The following is a 15,466-nucleotide window of genomic DNA, read 5'->3' on the forward strand; positions in this document are numbered from 1 at the left end:
CTTTTTATGCATCTTTGGTTCACAGAAGAGCTAAGCACTTGTAGATTCCATGGATTTAATGAGATTACAGAAGTGCTCAGAGCTTCTCAAAGACAGGGTCAAAGGATCTTCTTGCTGGCATTTAGTTACCTGTGGTGCAGGTACCTCCATCCTCATCTGGGCTCCCTTTGCAGTCAGCTGAAGAATATTAGTCACTTAGAGGTGTCATTCAGCCTGTCACAAAAAAAGGCATCTGAAATACTTCCTCATATAAGGGATCTCTTCTCTTCACAGGGCTGAAGACTGTAAGCACCTCAAAAATTATCTGAAATTCTTCTGTGCATGTTATCACAAGCTTAGTAACCAAAGTGAGGGAGTTGCCCTAAAGATGTTCGTTTTCTGTTTTCTGTTTCTGTGTGTACAATGGGAGCACTGTGCAGGTTTGCAGGTTATGAGAAGATGGACTTCTCTGGGTACATAATTGTAATGATGCAACTACGTATTAGGCCCTGAATGGTTTGCATTTACATTTCATGAGATCTTTTCAGTTCCCACATACATAATGTGTAAAGATTAGCACTGAGTGGATATGTCTCAGCATGGGTACCTTACACTATTCCTGAACTTGGCTGTATATGAAATTATTGGTCTTAAATATTAATTGATGTAGCCTGGCTCCCCTTAGTACTTCTAATCTGCTGTATCTGATCCCCAAGGTTTTGGTGAACATTAATTTGTGCATTAAAAGACTGAATTTAAGTTAATTTCATTGGTTTGGAAAAGTCACACATACCAACACTTGCTTGACAGAGCCCAAGTACAGACCAAGCCAAGTAGAAGGGAGCAGCTCCTGGGACAGGACTGAGATGACAGAGAGGGAAACAGTTGCCCTTTTTCTCATACACAGAACCATAAGCTAAAATCAGAAAAAAACATGTAAAGAGATGCTAGCCTATTATGCTACTCTATGTTGGAACTTAAAAGCAATAATTTCTTAAATTGTTTTTGTCTACTTGCACCATATGTAGCCTTATTCTAAAGTCTTGTAGTAATGTCTGCAAGGAAATCTTTAAACAGTTGAAATTTTTTTTCCTTTGAAAAGGAGATTCTCAAGAAAATGAGTAGACTTTAAAATTCAGCAAGGCAGGTTAAGACAACCTTTGATAAGGAATTTTAAAAAACTGGGAGAAAGCACTTTAATAATACCATTATGGTACTTTTCATCAGCCTTACTGCACCCATGTGCAGTATTTCAGCTCTGTAAACTGAAGCTTATTTATGCTAAATGATTTGCCCAATATCTTATCACGGGTAAATGGCAGGCCAGAAATGGAACCCAGGAGTCCTAATTTGATTTCTTGTTGAATTCAGAGACAGTATAATGCCCCTGAAAGAAAAACACTCAAGAATTCGACAGGAGCACTCTGCTTGAGGAGCCTCCCATTTCAATAAACGTGTGGTTATGGCGTGTCTGTGCTCCACCGACTGAGGTCCCCGAGGCTGCTCTCAATCCAAACCCATGTCTCCTCTGTGGGTGCCCATTGCCCTACCGAGTGTTTCAGTGCTCTAAACCAAAAGTCTTGTTCACAATGGCCATTTTGGGGAAAATAGAGCCATCCAAAAGTGCCACCGTTGCCAGCGAAAACAAGCGAGAACGGGTGAAATAGAAAGGAACTGCAGAGTCGTAAGAATACAGGCTGCAGTTTGAATGCTTTAACAATGTTGGGCTTCTGATTTTAGAGTAGTGAAGATGAGACAGCAGATGATATTATTTATCTTCAAATCCCTATCTAATCATATTTACCATCTCTGTGAGATCTTGAATAAATATGGATAAGTCTCTGTGTTTTTGAATTCATATTTTGAAATTTGACAATGCATTGTGTGAGCTTTGCAGGGAGGTGTTTCTGGTTTTCGAGAGAATCCTCTTCATGTCAGCTTGTCTTCTTGGTAGCTTGCACAGTGTGTGAAGAAGGAAGGTAAGAACTAGGGCAAATAATACCTTCTTCCTGCAGCATTTGGGCAAACATTTGAAATCAGTGGGTTAAATCTGTTGGCTGGTGAAAGAGACTAGTGTAGACCCTGGATCTAGTCTGGAAAATTCAATCACATAATCTTGAAAGTAAGATTCAAGAGTCAGGGGAAATGCAGTCCACCACAATTTGTTCAGTCAGGACTTTGTGAATTCCTGTCAGGATTGACCTCAGTGTATTTATAAAACTTAAAAGGAATGTTCTTTCTTACAATTCCAAATTTTCCCTTGTTCAGAGGAAATTTTGCATATGTTACAGCCAGTTTAATTTCTAGAGACAGAGTATGAATTTTCTCAACTATGACATGGAGGACATAAAATGAAGTTTTGTGAGCAGGGTTTTTCATTAATGGCTTTTTTTATGTTTAGCCAGAGACAGAAGCTGTCTGACTTTTTTACATTTTTTTTGAAGATAAGAATTTCTGAAAGCAATGAGTAGATGGAAAGGTAGCGATGCACTGGGTGCACAATAAATGCTCAAGCGTGGGTGTTTGTTACCACATGAGATGCTGTAGGATACAGCACCTGGCCTTCAGCTGCTTTTCCCATAAAACATTTATCTCAGAAGTGCTAAGTCCTATCTGCTAGCCATGTGATTAAGCCAAACTGCTTTTCTGATGCCTCTTGAACGCTATGTTTAAGCAAATGCTTTGAGCCCTAAGCCCCAAACTTTAAATACTTGAAATCACATCTAGGGTATGATTTATTGATGATAATCTTACCTATAATAGAGTGTTTTAGGACAAATCCTTTTAAAGCAGTTATTAGATTAAATGTTAGATTCTTGTTAAAATGGTGTATAATATAAAGAATACTTGATTTCATTAATGCTGATTTGATAACATCAGTTACCCTCTGGCTATTTAGGTGAGCCCGTAGGCCAAAGTTTTTACCTTTAAACGTTCTTTCTACTTGTACCATGTACTGGGGGTGTGGTGGGCACTTAAGAATAATTATCATACAGTTTATACCTGACAGTATAAAGTTCATGCCTACTGATTGTAGAAAAGTTTCTTAGAAGTGGAACTGTTTTGTTTAACCTCTGCATTAATTGCAAGGCATATCAAAGAAAAATAAAAAACAATTTACATCCATATCACTGAAATCTGTGCAAGACACGAGAGGGAAGTATTAAATATCTGCAGTTTGGTAAAATTTGAAGTACAAATGAAAAATATGTATCATCTGAAGTAACTCAGGGTGGTTAGCATATGTCTTAAACAGTTGGAATAAAATTCTAGGTAGTGTATAGCGTGAGTTGATCTTGTCCTAGTCCATGGGCATTATTTTTTCTAAGCTGGGAACATAAGGTTATATATCAACTAAGCAGATATGATCAGTCTGATCTGCCGGGTCTTCATTTTGAAGGTATAATCCTTATTAAAAGCAGCACTGTGAAGTTTGAAGTTTTTTCTTCCACTTGAGGCACAGATATTTTTCTGCAGCTATTTTTTTACTGTAAAAAATAAGAGTAATAGCTTTTGCAAACTCTCTTCTCAACCTTATTCTAGCAAAGCTCCCATTGACTTCAGTTTCTTTACCTAAGTAGAAACCAAATCAAAAGTTAGCAAAGTATTTCAAGGCTATGAGCTCTGTTTAGAGGGACTTGAAGTAATAAATTTATTAGGTGGTGAAATCTGAGGAGCTTTTAAATATGGCTAGTCCTGTTTAAACCTTTTGCAGAAACCTATATTTTGTTGATAATCATCACTGATGGGTTTAGTTTCATCAAATTCCATCCTAGAACCAAACTTAGAAATTAGCCAGGTCATTGTATTTATTTTATTCTCCAGTTTTTTTTAGTCTTCCACAATGGGCAGTCTGATTTGTTGCCTATAAGCATAGCACAGGAGAGAGGGAATGTAAACCTGCCTGACAATCATGAGTGGAATAAGAAAATGTTATTCTGGCAAACTTGATGTTAATTTAGGAAGCTGCAAGCTGTGCATTTTCTTTCTTTAATTTTTGATCGTTCTCTTTTTCATATGCTCTGCCTTGGTAAAGGCAAAGTATATGATCTCTGCTTACCCTGACAGATTTATTTTGATTGTGCTAAGTACTTGGTGAATCTGGGGAAGCCATCATTTCTTGGTGTTATTACTTGGTGATTTGTCTTCTGGTTAGAGCTTGGTTTGGGAGGTAGGAAAATGAGGATCACATCTCCAGATATCATCCAGGGTCATCAAATGGACGCCAGCCAACTATTTCCAGTGCACAGGTGGTGGTAGCATTGATTAATTCATGATCACAAAGTGCTTTGGTCTACTGGCATGAAAAGGAGAAGTGCAAAGTGTTATTAATGGAATGACTGCTTGACATACTTAATATGTGATGTTAAATATCTTTTGAGACTAGATACATTATGAGTATGGGTGACTCTACTGAAAGTAGTTATGGTTATTTCTTTAACTGAGAAAAACAGATCCTTACTGAGTGCATCACAGTTTCAGCCCTCATGGTAACCTCCTGGTTAGGATTATGGGTCGATTTGGTTCATCTTACTAACATATGGCCTAGGAACTGCATGCTGGCAGCATCTTTAGAGTTTGGGGAGCAAATGCAGTCTCTTTTTGTGTTGATGGCTGGGAATTTCTCTGCCTCTATTAACTAGTCTTATCCAAGCTTTCAGCTGTGATTTCATTTCAAAAAACATTGTGCTGCAAGATGTGTATTTCTCCCTTTTCCAGGTGGGGGAAATTTGTAGTTGTTTAGGAACTCGGTAAAACATAACATTAATTCTGGTTGTATTTACACTGGGACAAATCTTACCCTGGTTTATGTTAATATGAAATTTACCACTCTGTTACCAAAGCCAAAGGACTTGGCATGTAAGAGTCCTTTCCTGTTTAGTGGGAAGCACTTGCTGATTGACCACTTTGTGAAGTCATGGATGTGTTGAGCTATCCAGCTTTTCTCCAGAGTAACGCACAACTACAAGGCTCTTTTTGTGGGATTTCAGTGTTTACGCATGATGTGAAAACCAGAAGGATGTGCACACCTAGATTAATGTTTCACTTTGCTGGCAGTGGTTGCAGTTTTACTGAAAGTGTCATAATAGCTGATGTTTTTCTTAAAGATTGTACTCTTGAAGTAAACAGATAATGTCAAGTTCTTTGTTTTTTGTTTATAAAATAAGTTTCTAGTCCTCGTGATTGGAGGGAAGATACTGAATTTATGATCAAAGCATAATACAGAGACTCAGGAATGAAAAAATATAAATATAAAGGCTGGTGCTTATTTGATTGTTTAATAATATTTTTAAAACTTTAGAATTTTCAGAGGAAAAATGGGGAAATTCTGAAAGGCAGGAGGGAAACAGCATGAGCTCAGGATCCACAGTAGTTCATTTGCATTTTGTTTTCAGCTTGGTCTGAGGAGTAGTTCAGTGGTCTGAATACTAGCTTTGAAATCCCTGTGCAAGTTGAATCTGTATCTACAGTATCAGCAGCAGGACTAGGAATAAAATTCACACCTTCACACCTCTACAAAGAACAAGTATAGCAGTGAGAATTTATTACATATTTAGCTAGCCATTTAAACAAAGATTACTGAGACTGTTCTGTCTGGTATTACTTATCTGTGTCTTTATTAGCTGACCAAGAAATGCACTGTTTGTCATTCATCTGTGTGATGTTTCTGTGCCTCTGCCTGCTTGCTTGGCTAAATTTCCTCTTCTCTCCCCACTTGTGTTTGGGCAGAGAAAGTACTTACTAAAACAAATTTCCAAGGTGTTTTTCATATTCTGCTGGTTTAATTCCTTAAATTAGGATCATCCCTGTTAGTAAATGTTATGTACCCATACACACCAGTCATTAGAATTGCTATGGGAATTGCTGGGTGGAATTGTAAGTTCTTTATTGTGTGGGAATCAGACTGCATGATACTGAGGGTCTTCTATGACTCCAAGAGCTGTGAAATAGCTTTCAGAACTTTAAATTAATGGTTATGAATAATTTGGCTTTTTTTCTGTGTAAATTCCATTACAAAAATAACAATAACAATAAAACTGCAGATAAAATACTTTGTTTGCCTAAGGAATTGCTTAGTTTGTTGTTTGGGCTGCAGTACTACCCAGTCCCCAAACATGTCTGTCTCTAATAAATGTTTGGGTAGAAATTAGGAGATTGCCTCTGCTTTAGATCTTCATAATCTACATCAGGGATTCATACAAATGAGAGGAAACATTGCTATAGGCAAAATATCAAAGGACATTGTGATGATTATCCTTTTGTACGGTGGGCCGAGCAATTCTGAATTGTATAGAATGTGGTAGGGAGAGGACTATTCTGTGGATGAAATAAAACAGTGTAAATTGTGGTGCTTTTTTTTTTTTTTTTTTTTTTTTTTTTAGGCTAAAAATTTTAAAGAAACTATGCTGAGAATTGACTTCCAGATAGAATACTTTTGATTTTCAGCTTCTTCCCACAAAAAATTCTTTCAATTTTCAGTAAAAGTATTTGTCTTTCAAAAACATCATTCAGCTACTAATAAAATTTTTATTGATGTTTTCACAAATACATTTCTTTTTTTATCAGCTTTGTTGGGGAACAGTTGGAACCTAGTAATAGTGGCCTGTGAGACATCAGTATTTGTAACTGCTATGGCTTAAAAACTTGTTGAAAGGAACCTAAAAACGTATATGACTTCCTAAAGCCAAATGCCAAACCACTCCCATACACTTTTGGAATCTATTGGGATTCTTACCAGGGTGTTCTCCATAGACTGTAATTCAAAACATCATTGCCTGTAAGATTTTAGGTAGAGAGTATCTCCAGGATTTTAAGTCAATTCCTAACTGTGTTTTGTTGATGGGAGGGAGAAGTAGTGTTTTCCTTTGTCCTACCTTGATTTTTCTGTTTCTTAAACAGAATGACTGTTTGCAGAAGAAAATAAAAAGAGATGCTCATTGCTTTTCCTTGCCTTGCTTCCACGTGTAGTAATTCTCCTTCCTCTAGTGAGTAAATCAGGGCAAGTGCCAGGAGTGCTGCTTCCCCAGCTTGCAGCGTAAGGAAACTGTCTGGCTGTACTGAGAAAGTTTTCCCAGTCTGTGTTTATCAGCCTTGTGAGGAGAAGCAGGAACATTGAAAGCTTTTTGGAAACTTATGAAAAAAAAAAATAAAAGGCATTAGCTGGCATTTTGTATTAGGGATTCTATACAATGCTGACAAATAACCCAAATTCTTAGGACTCTATTTTAATCTAGTAAATCTTCTGAGTGCCTTGAAAGCTTGAAACTTCTTTTGGTAGACCACTTTGGAGCAGCTAGAAAGCTATTGTATGTAAAATTTGTATTGTTTAGTTTCTGACAATCAGGTGGGTTTTCCTAAACCCTGAAGAATAAATCTGAAGGTACAGAGAAAACTGTGAGACTGTCCTCTAGATCCAGTGCAGTTTATGGTGGGGGCAGGGTTATATGTTAGCAGGTGTTAGATGGAAATCAAAAGCCAAAGGACACTGTAATATTTAAATCAATCTCCAAGTAAAAATAAAATAAAAGAGATGGTGCAACTTGGCAAATAGATCTTGACCTCATGCTATTTTTACAAGTCAGACAGATGTGCAGTCTCCGATAAGCTGGTACCCAGGATGAGCTATCAAATCAGGAATCTGTGGAGTCACTCTTCAAATCCCAGCACTAATCGCGATGATAAAGAGCTACCTTTCGATTAATCCTGTCCTGGACTTTAGACGAAAGATACTGCAGTTTAATTACTGAGTGAAATCCACTTTGTCTGATCTGCCAGTCTGCGCTGTAATGTCATAATATAATCAGCTTCACCCCTGTCTGAAGCTCTAGGGCTGTGAAGTCCAAGGACTTGTTTGATTGGAAGAAATAAAACGATGTTCAAACAACCACCAGCCACAGGGCTGTAATTACCAAAATCTTGTTTGCATCTGTCTGTCATTTTCACCATTGGGTTTTTTTTATGACATGAAGAAGCAAGGAGAGATCATGGTGGATAAGAACAGCAACCTGACAGGTGACAAATCAAGATGTGGGGTGGTTTTCTTGTAGAAAATAATCATTGTAAAATATTCAGGCTAATTAAACTGTGTCTCTTTCCTGCATATTTCCCATCAGCTTTGATGACACATGCTGGCTCAAGCAAAGCCAGCCATCGGTACTGTCATTTCATAATTAAAACCTGTAACTGAGCTGCGAGTGCCTCCACTGGAGCTTCCAGCACAGGGATGGAATCGTGTATGTGTGAGAAATTGTATTTCTGCTCATGTGAAAGAGGCAGCAGGTCTGCCCCGGTGGGAGATGTTTTCTCCAGCCCCTCTTAGTGGATCTAGCCATGATTTGGAAGGAATGTTTCTTCAGACAAAGAAAGAGGCCATGGTTTGTTGTAACACATTCCTCAGCATGCCTTGCACAGGTGCATGGCTCACCCCTCACAGCTGTGTGGCAGCTCATTGCACCAACTCACACTGAAAGCTGTGGGAGAATTTAGGATGCTCCTGATCTTTTGATGTCAGGCCTTCTTCCCCTCCACCTCCTTTATCAAAGGTGCAACCAGGGAGGGTTGGTAGAATTTCTTTTTAATGTACCATGGAGACTATTGTTCTGGAAAAGCTCATTACCTTTTCCAGGCTCATTTCACAGAACTGACTGAACAGGGGTGACTTCCTCTCACCTCTCAACTCGGAAGAGCTGGATCATTACCAAGAGGTGAAGAGATACAAAGTTTTGAATACATTTTTTGTTTAGTTATTTTTCGGGCCATGCCAGGGAGGTTGTGGTTGTGGTGTGGAAAGAATAGCTGACAAAGCTCTCAAAAATGGTTCATTCTCAGGTTATTGCTAGACATAGACGCTAATGGCCAGAAAAAGAAACACACAAGTTTTATCTATCTCCACCGTTTAGAGAGGGCACTCCTAACCTGTGGTTGGGATAAGTGTGATTGGATTTGCTGACATCTTTTCATTGCTTAGGTTTTCTTCCCCCAATCACCTCAGAATCCTTCTTTAGCTCACATTATTTTCTTTCATTTAGTTTTGAGCCTTCTTTGTCTCTTGGTCATTTCCACACAGATCTTCCTTTTCCTTCTTACAGTCACTCAACTCCTTACCATCTCAGTTGCACTTTGGACTCCCTATTCCACCCATCTACAATGGAGTTCTTACACTGTCACTTTCTCCCAGCTCTTCTGCCCTAGATGCACTCCCGGTTTCCATTTGTTTTTATGGAATGAGCTGGTATATTATTGTGAATCGCAGCTGGAGTTTGACAGTACTCCCTGTGCTGCTTCCTCCTCACAGAATGGGCTTGTTCAACACCTATAACTGAAGGGGCCGAGCACGGGGTGAGATGAATGCTTCTCTGGGTGTCCTGGAGCTGTAGCCTGTGGGTGGATCTCTGTGCACAGCCCAGGTCTCTGTACTGCACAATCAGAGCAATGTCTTGGGGCAGAGACTGGGGGTGAGGAAGGATAGCAGACAGAAGTTGTTAGCAGTATGTGTCTGTGCCTTAAACTTGCAGCACATTACTTTCTTCCTCTTCCTTTTGTAGCCTGTGGCTGACAGCAATGCCTGGCATTGCCTGTCAGCAGGGATGGCATGCGGGGTGTTTTGCAATGGAAATCTGGCTTTAAACCTAACTGGGTTTGTCACTACTGTTTTAACTTCTGAATGGTATTTAAACATTACAGTCTGCAGATTCTGTTCCAGCAGGATCTAACCGGAGGAGGCTGTCTAGAGAATCTCCTCTGAAGCAGCTCTGACCAGCAGCAACAGCACCAACACTTTGTGTACTTTCACCCTCCGTCTAATCCTTTCCTTTAGAAACAGAAATGTCAGAAGGAAGATGTGCACAGCTTCTTTTAAATCCCGAGAGTATTTTTCAGCAGGAAGTCCATCTAGTTTCATGGTCTTGCAACAACCACTGGTGTCTTGCTTCCCTGGGGAAAAGTATCAGGGAAACCTGAACAATAGTTGTATAGCCAGTTGCTACAGGAAGTATTTCTTTTCCAAATGCAAGGATAAGGAATGGCATAGGGTAGCATATAACAGTACCTAAGAATAAAAGAGGAAATTAGTCTATATTGATCAGAATAAATTGTGTTCATTTCTAAGAGCAAAAAAGGTAGATGCAGGTGGAGTACAAGTTTAGTGTGGAAACACCTTGCTAAAATATGCAGTGTTGTTAAAATCCCATCTTTTTAAAGACTTCAGTTCATACTCAGTTGTTTGGTGTGCTTACAGACACAACATGGGGCATCCTTAATGGCTCTCACCAGCTTTGATGTGGGGAGTTTTGTGTGCGTGATGTTGTACTGCAGCCCAGCTACACCTCTGGGGCTTTCTGAATAGATGTGGTACAGGTTCTGGGGTAGCTTGAGACTACCACCACGTTCTTTGGGCTGACACAGGAGCGTGTCAGGAGACCCAACTCAAAATTTTCATGACAGTATAGATTATTTTAGTCCCTTACCTGCTCTGGAAAAGTGAATTTCACTTCTCTTTATTGTTTAGGGATATTTGTAGGTTCATTGTCTTAGATACCATGGCATCTTCTGCAAAACTATGGTGCTATTAGCCATAGTACTGAGTGAATTAATGATTTCTACTGTGCAAAATCAGGATCATCAAGTATCCGCAAGGATCAGCAAGGATCCGTAGTTTGTGGACGTAGCACAGATAGGAGGAGACAAGAGGAGAAGGAGGAACAGCAGGCAGAGGAGTGATCTGATGATTGGAGAGGAAAAAGCAGAAGACTTAAATCCCATCCTTCATCACCCATGATGCTGTCTGCTCATATTTACTCCTTAGCCTCATACTGCTTGCTCACGCACAGTTTTGTGCCAATGCTCATATTAGCCCCACAGTTTAGGCTGAGCTCCACATGCACATGGCTCACAATGACATTTTTACAAGTACTTTGAAGTGTTATCAACACATTCCTGGATCCCACATGGCACAACCAAAACCTGTTGGAAGGAGAGTGAGATTTGTATATACTGTGAGCAGTTCCATTCAGGTGCATGAATCAAATCCAACTCATGGAGTAATCAGGAGCAAGAGTGAATCTCAAGTCTGTTCCTCAGATGTGTGCAAAGTTCTGGGAAGTAACTAATTTTCTAACTGAAAATTATAGAATCATAGAATCACTAAGGTTGCAAGACACCTACAAGGTCAAGTCCAACCTTTGACCAAACACCACCATGTCAACTAGACCATGGCACATTCATTTCTTGAACATTTCCAGCAATGGTGATTCCACCATTTACTTGGGCAGCCTTTGCCATTTGTTCCAATGCTTAGCCACCCTTTTAGTGAAGAAATTCTTCCTGATGTCCAATCTGAACCTCCCCTGGCACAAGCTTGAGGCCATTTCCTCTTGTGATGCTACTTGCATGGGAGAAGAGGCTGCCCCCCACCTTGCTACAACCTCCTTTCAGGTAGTTATAGAGAGCATTAGGGTGTTTCCTGAGCCACCTTTGCTCCAGGAAAATTGCATCATGGTGCTGATGGGAGCACTTCATCATATCTTTGTTTCATCATATCACCCTCTTTTCTCTTTAGCACAAAGACTTCAATGAAGAGAGCTTTCTGGACACTTCTGGTGACATAGAGATTGAAAACTTCGGGGGTCTAGAACTGAAGGTACTTGACAAGGTTTTTTGTTTTTTTTAATAACATTTGAGATTGTGAGACCTGTTATTTATGTCCCAATGAAGAAAATTCATATCCACTGGCCAGCCTTAATTAAACTTACGCTCTCCCTAGCCACAAGCCTGATGGCAGCTCACTCTTCTCTCTGTCTAAGAGTGTCACTTGGTGCACCAGAGAGAGGAGTGCTGAGAATCCCAAGGAAGGAGGGGAGCCAGGTAGCCAGGTCTTCTGCTCAGCACAGAGAAGATAAAGCACACCCCAGAACTGCTCAGAGTGGCTCCTCATCCATTTACTAATGATCACCTTGCTGACATCAGCCAGCCTTGTGTGTCCATCAGCCAGGTCACACTGCCATTCATCAGGAGGCAGGGCTATGTTTATATTGCCTGTGGGTCATGCTTACCCCACTTTTTAAATGGAAGTTGAATTGAAGCCCTCACGATTCTGCAAGAGTCAGAGGAGAGTTGATATTTTTGGTCTCCAGTCCTGCCAGTGCTGTTAACAATGTTTCAAGGGCAGAAGGCAACTGCTAATTGTGATGTAACTTGAATGATTTCATCGCTTCACTCCTCTCACCCTACTGGGACATTCATCAACTCTTCTGGTCACTGTTGACCTGGGATGCCAGAAATCTGGCAATCTCAGATCGCAGCTTAGCCAACCTGAAGTTGATAGTTGATTTATCTATTCTGGTCCATTTCTGTAAATGGGGGTTTTTTGTTGTTTTTTGGGTTTTTTTACACAGCTATATGCAGAATAATTTCATGCTTAAAATTGTGTGGAGACTTCTGATTTTGTTGTGTTTTAGAATGGTTTCTTTTCCACACAGATAAACTATATCATGTCAAGGGTGAAGCGAAACCTGATTTTACCATCTTGTTGCCAATCTCCCAAGCTACACATTTTTCCCTAAGCCCACTTGTCTCATAATGATAAAGTACCCTTTTTGGAATAGTTATCAGTTGTAGACTCTTTCTCCCCTTCAGCATGATGGGTAGTTGAGAAACCAGGGGCAACTTGCTTGACAATCAGAGGCTCTATTGAATCCATCCACAGGTCTAAAGAGATCAAAATTCTTTGAATTGACCCTATCTGTTGCCAGTCTGAAGAGAAATCCCTTAAGCTTTCTCCTTTCTTGTCATGTACAGTCTCCCTTTGTCAGTTCACGTCCAAGGTCCCCGTTTCCATTTTTCTTAGGGATAGCAGTAGCTCTAGCAATATCCATTTTGTAAAACGTTCAATGAGAGGGCAAGAGACTGAGCAGGAGGGTGTGGGGAGAAGGGTAAAATATACTGGGTGAGTATCTGACCCTGGAGTACCTTCTGCTGTCTCTGAGAACCGCAACCTTATCGAGAAGCACATTTGTGGCTTCTGTGGCAAAGGATGACAACAAAAGCAACTTTGTCCACCACAATGACTATTCAGAATTGAGGCTTGGATTTTAAAACAAATGCATTTGAAGCATAGATGTGGAAAGGAGGAGAAGCTCAAGTGTTGCTTATTGGGGGCCCTGCAGACAGAAAATTATTGTGTTTCTAACGCTATTGATTTTTTGCAGCAGCTGATATTTCAATCTGAGTGCAGCATGTCTGAGAGTCTACGCACACTGTCAAGAAGAAATATGATAGTGTCTTAAAAGATTAATAATATCACTGGTCCTCAGGAGGCCTGTCTTAATTCACTGGCCTGTTCCTTGGCATGTACTGTAATTTATCTAGTCTGATTTGAATAGCAAATGGCAATCGGCTGCCATTAGGGAAATAGGCATCAGTCTTATTGATCCAGGATGGGCTGGATTTTATTTAAGGAGAGCTGCAAAATGTTATTAACTTCCGGATGAGAGGCTTGAGGTGGAGAATTTTTTGCAGTGTTCCAAGGCGGGGTGAATTACACTGAATCCTAAAAGTCCTGAAATAAATAGTGGGAGGGAGAGTGGTCAACTGCTACCACTTTGTTTTCAAAGACACCAGTTATTTCCAGCACAACTGTTCTCTTTCCTGGGCTCTCTGTCTGTCAGTGACTTAGTTGTCTTTGTTGGAGGCAAGGGTGCTAACATTTGGGGAGAAGGAAAAGGGATGGATGATCTTCCTTTTGGTTCAGATAAAGCTGGAATTGGTTCTTCACTGTGACACATGAATTGTGGGTTTTCCAGGCCCCTCACAAGAGTTCACAAGAGTTCTGCAGTGCACCTCCTCGTGGGGAATATGTAATCCTTGCTGGTGCTCTGCTTTATGTGTGTTTGGAATTGCCACCAGTGCTTCCTCGTCTTGTCATACAAATTCTTGCCAGCAGTCACCATGAAGAATAAAAGGAGGTTTTGGGTAACATTTAGATGCTCCGAATCCAGCTTTATTTTTCAGTGGACAGTGTTGTCGAGTGTCATGCTGAGCTGTGGATGTGAGGAAGTCTGGTGCAGTTTCAGTCTCTACACTAACACAGAAATAAAATCTTACGGCGGTATTGGGAATCTGAAAACTAAAGCCTTTTTAATAAAACTAATCATAAAGAAGTAAAATTACAGCAAATACCTTGGGAAATTTCCAGTCTCATGGTGTGCCACTGTGGAATAACCTCCCCAGGGAGGTGGGAGCCCAGTTATTTGGCACTCTCTAAAGTTAGACTAGATAGAGCATCAGGAATAATAGTGTAAGGAATACCCCGGCTCAGGTGGGAGGATGGACTAAATGATTAAATACCACAGGTCTCTCCAGCTTTAATCGCTGTAACTCTTTGATACATCAGACTCTCCCAGCAGGAATCACTAAAAAGAAAGATCCAGGAGTGCTGTCTATTAAAAGCTCAGAGCTCCTTCCGCTTCATCAGGAGACACTGTAAGGAGCAGTGGAGGAGTGTTGTACGTAGGGGGAGTTCAAAGCTCCCCTCCAGTCCCGCTCTCCCTGGGAAGTGTGCTCCTTAGGGAGCAGTGTGGGAATGGTGGCTCCGGGGAGCTCACAGGCCGTCCTGCACCAGGCTCCCTGCAGGAAGCACTAGGAGGACTGGGCTGGGGTTGCTCTTCCAGGAGGTGGGAAGCATGCAGTGGAGAAAGGGATGGGGAAGGGAGGGTGCTCTGGTCAGTGTGGGCTTTTTACCTTTGAGAAGATTCCTGGAGCTCACAAGAAGATCTTACCAACATCTTTTTCCAACAGTATTCACAATAAAGAGGGAAAAATGCAGCAACATTTCAGAGAAGTAGCTTCTTGTTACTTGCATTCATTTTGTACCTAAACCATGGGGATAGAGAGCAAAGCTCTACAGGAAATGGCCACGCACAAAAGCAATAAAATAAATTGAAACTGACTTTGGGGCTTTTTTGAGCAGTGGTAATTGCTATACGTTGTGATGTTTGCATAAGAAATTAGTTAATGTGTAAGAGAATGACGTGATATATTTTATTTGCCTGATGACTGTAGTCTCTGAGTGAATGACTTATTAAGGTTAATAAAAAAAAATCTGCTTGTGACTTGTAATAATTCGATTCCTAGAATTTAACGTTCCCTTATGCACAGTTGCCTAAAGGGGGGAAACTAAATTATACATACGTTCTAATGACCAACTGGCTATGCTTTTATTTATTTCTTAATAGCGGTTTGAGAACAAACAATGTGTTCTAAATGGTTGGTCTGTCTGTCTTTCTGCCTGCCTGGGCAGGAACGTTATGGCTTTCTTAATTCTCCTGCGTGATTTATCATCTCCAATTCATTGTTTTGCATAACTGTGCTCAAAATGAAGAAATGTCATTATTTTGCAGTGAAAAAGTTGTCATTTGCATAATGCCTGCCATTAATTATTGTGAGACTAATGCAGTTGTTGATATTTTTAGGGCACAGTGGTACATCCTGC

At 40.3% G+C, this 15,466-nt stretch overlaps 1 protein-coding gene across 19 annotated transcripts in view; it reads left to right on the plus strand.

Moving 5' to 3' along the window:
- Positions 1-15,466, plus strand: part of LOC134548834 (zinc finger and BTB domain-containing protein 20) — a 472,135-nt gene that overhangs the window by 200,513 nt on the left and 256,156 nt on the right. For 15 of the 19 annotated variants that reach the window (XR_010079934.1, XR_010079932.1, XR_010079933.1 and 12 more), the window contains one exon: positions 11,537-11,617. The exons of 3 other annotated variants lie outside the window; for them this stretch is intronic. The gene's annotated coding sequence lies outside the window, so the exon portion shown is untranslated. Of the gene's footprint in view, positions 1-11,536; positions 11,618-13,726; positions 15,214-15,466 lie in introns of those variants that run through there. One more of the 19 variants, XR_010079935.1, reaches the window with a different exon arrangement.

Source organism: Prinia subflava, chromosome 3 (assembly GCF_021018805.1).
Source record: "Prinia subflava isolate CZ2003 ecotype Zambia chromosome 3, Cam_Psub_1.2, whole genome shotgun sequence".
In the NCBI taxonomy this organism is placed as follows: domain Eukaryota; kingdom Metazoa; phylum Chordata; class Aves; order Passeriformes; family Cisticolidae; genus Prinia; species Prinia subflava.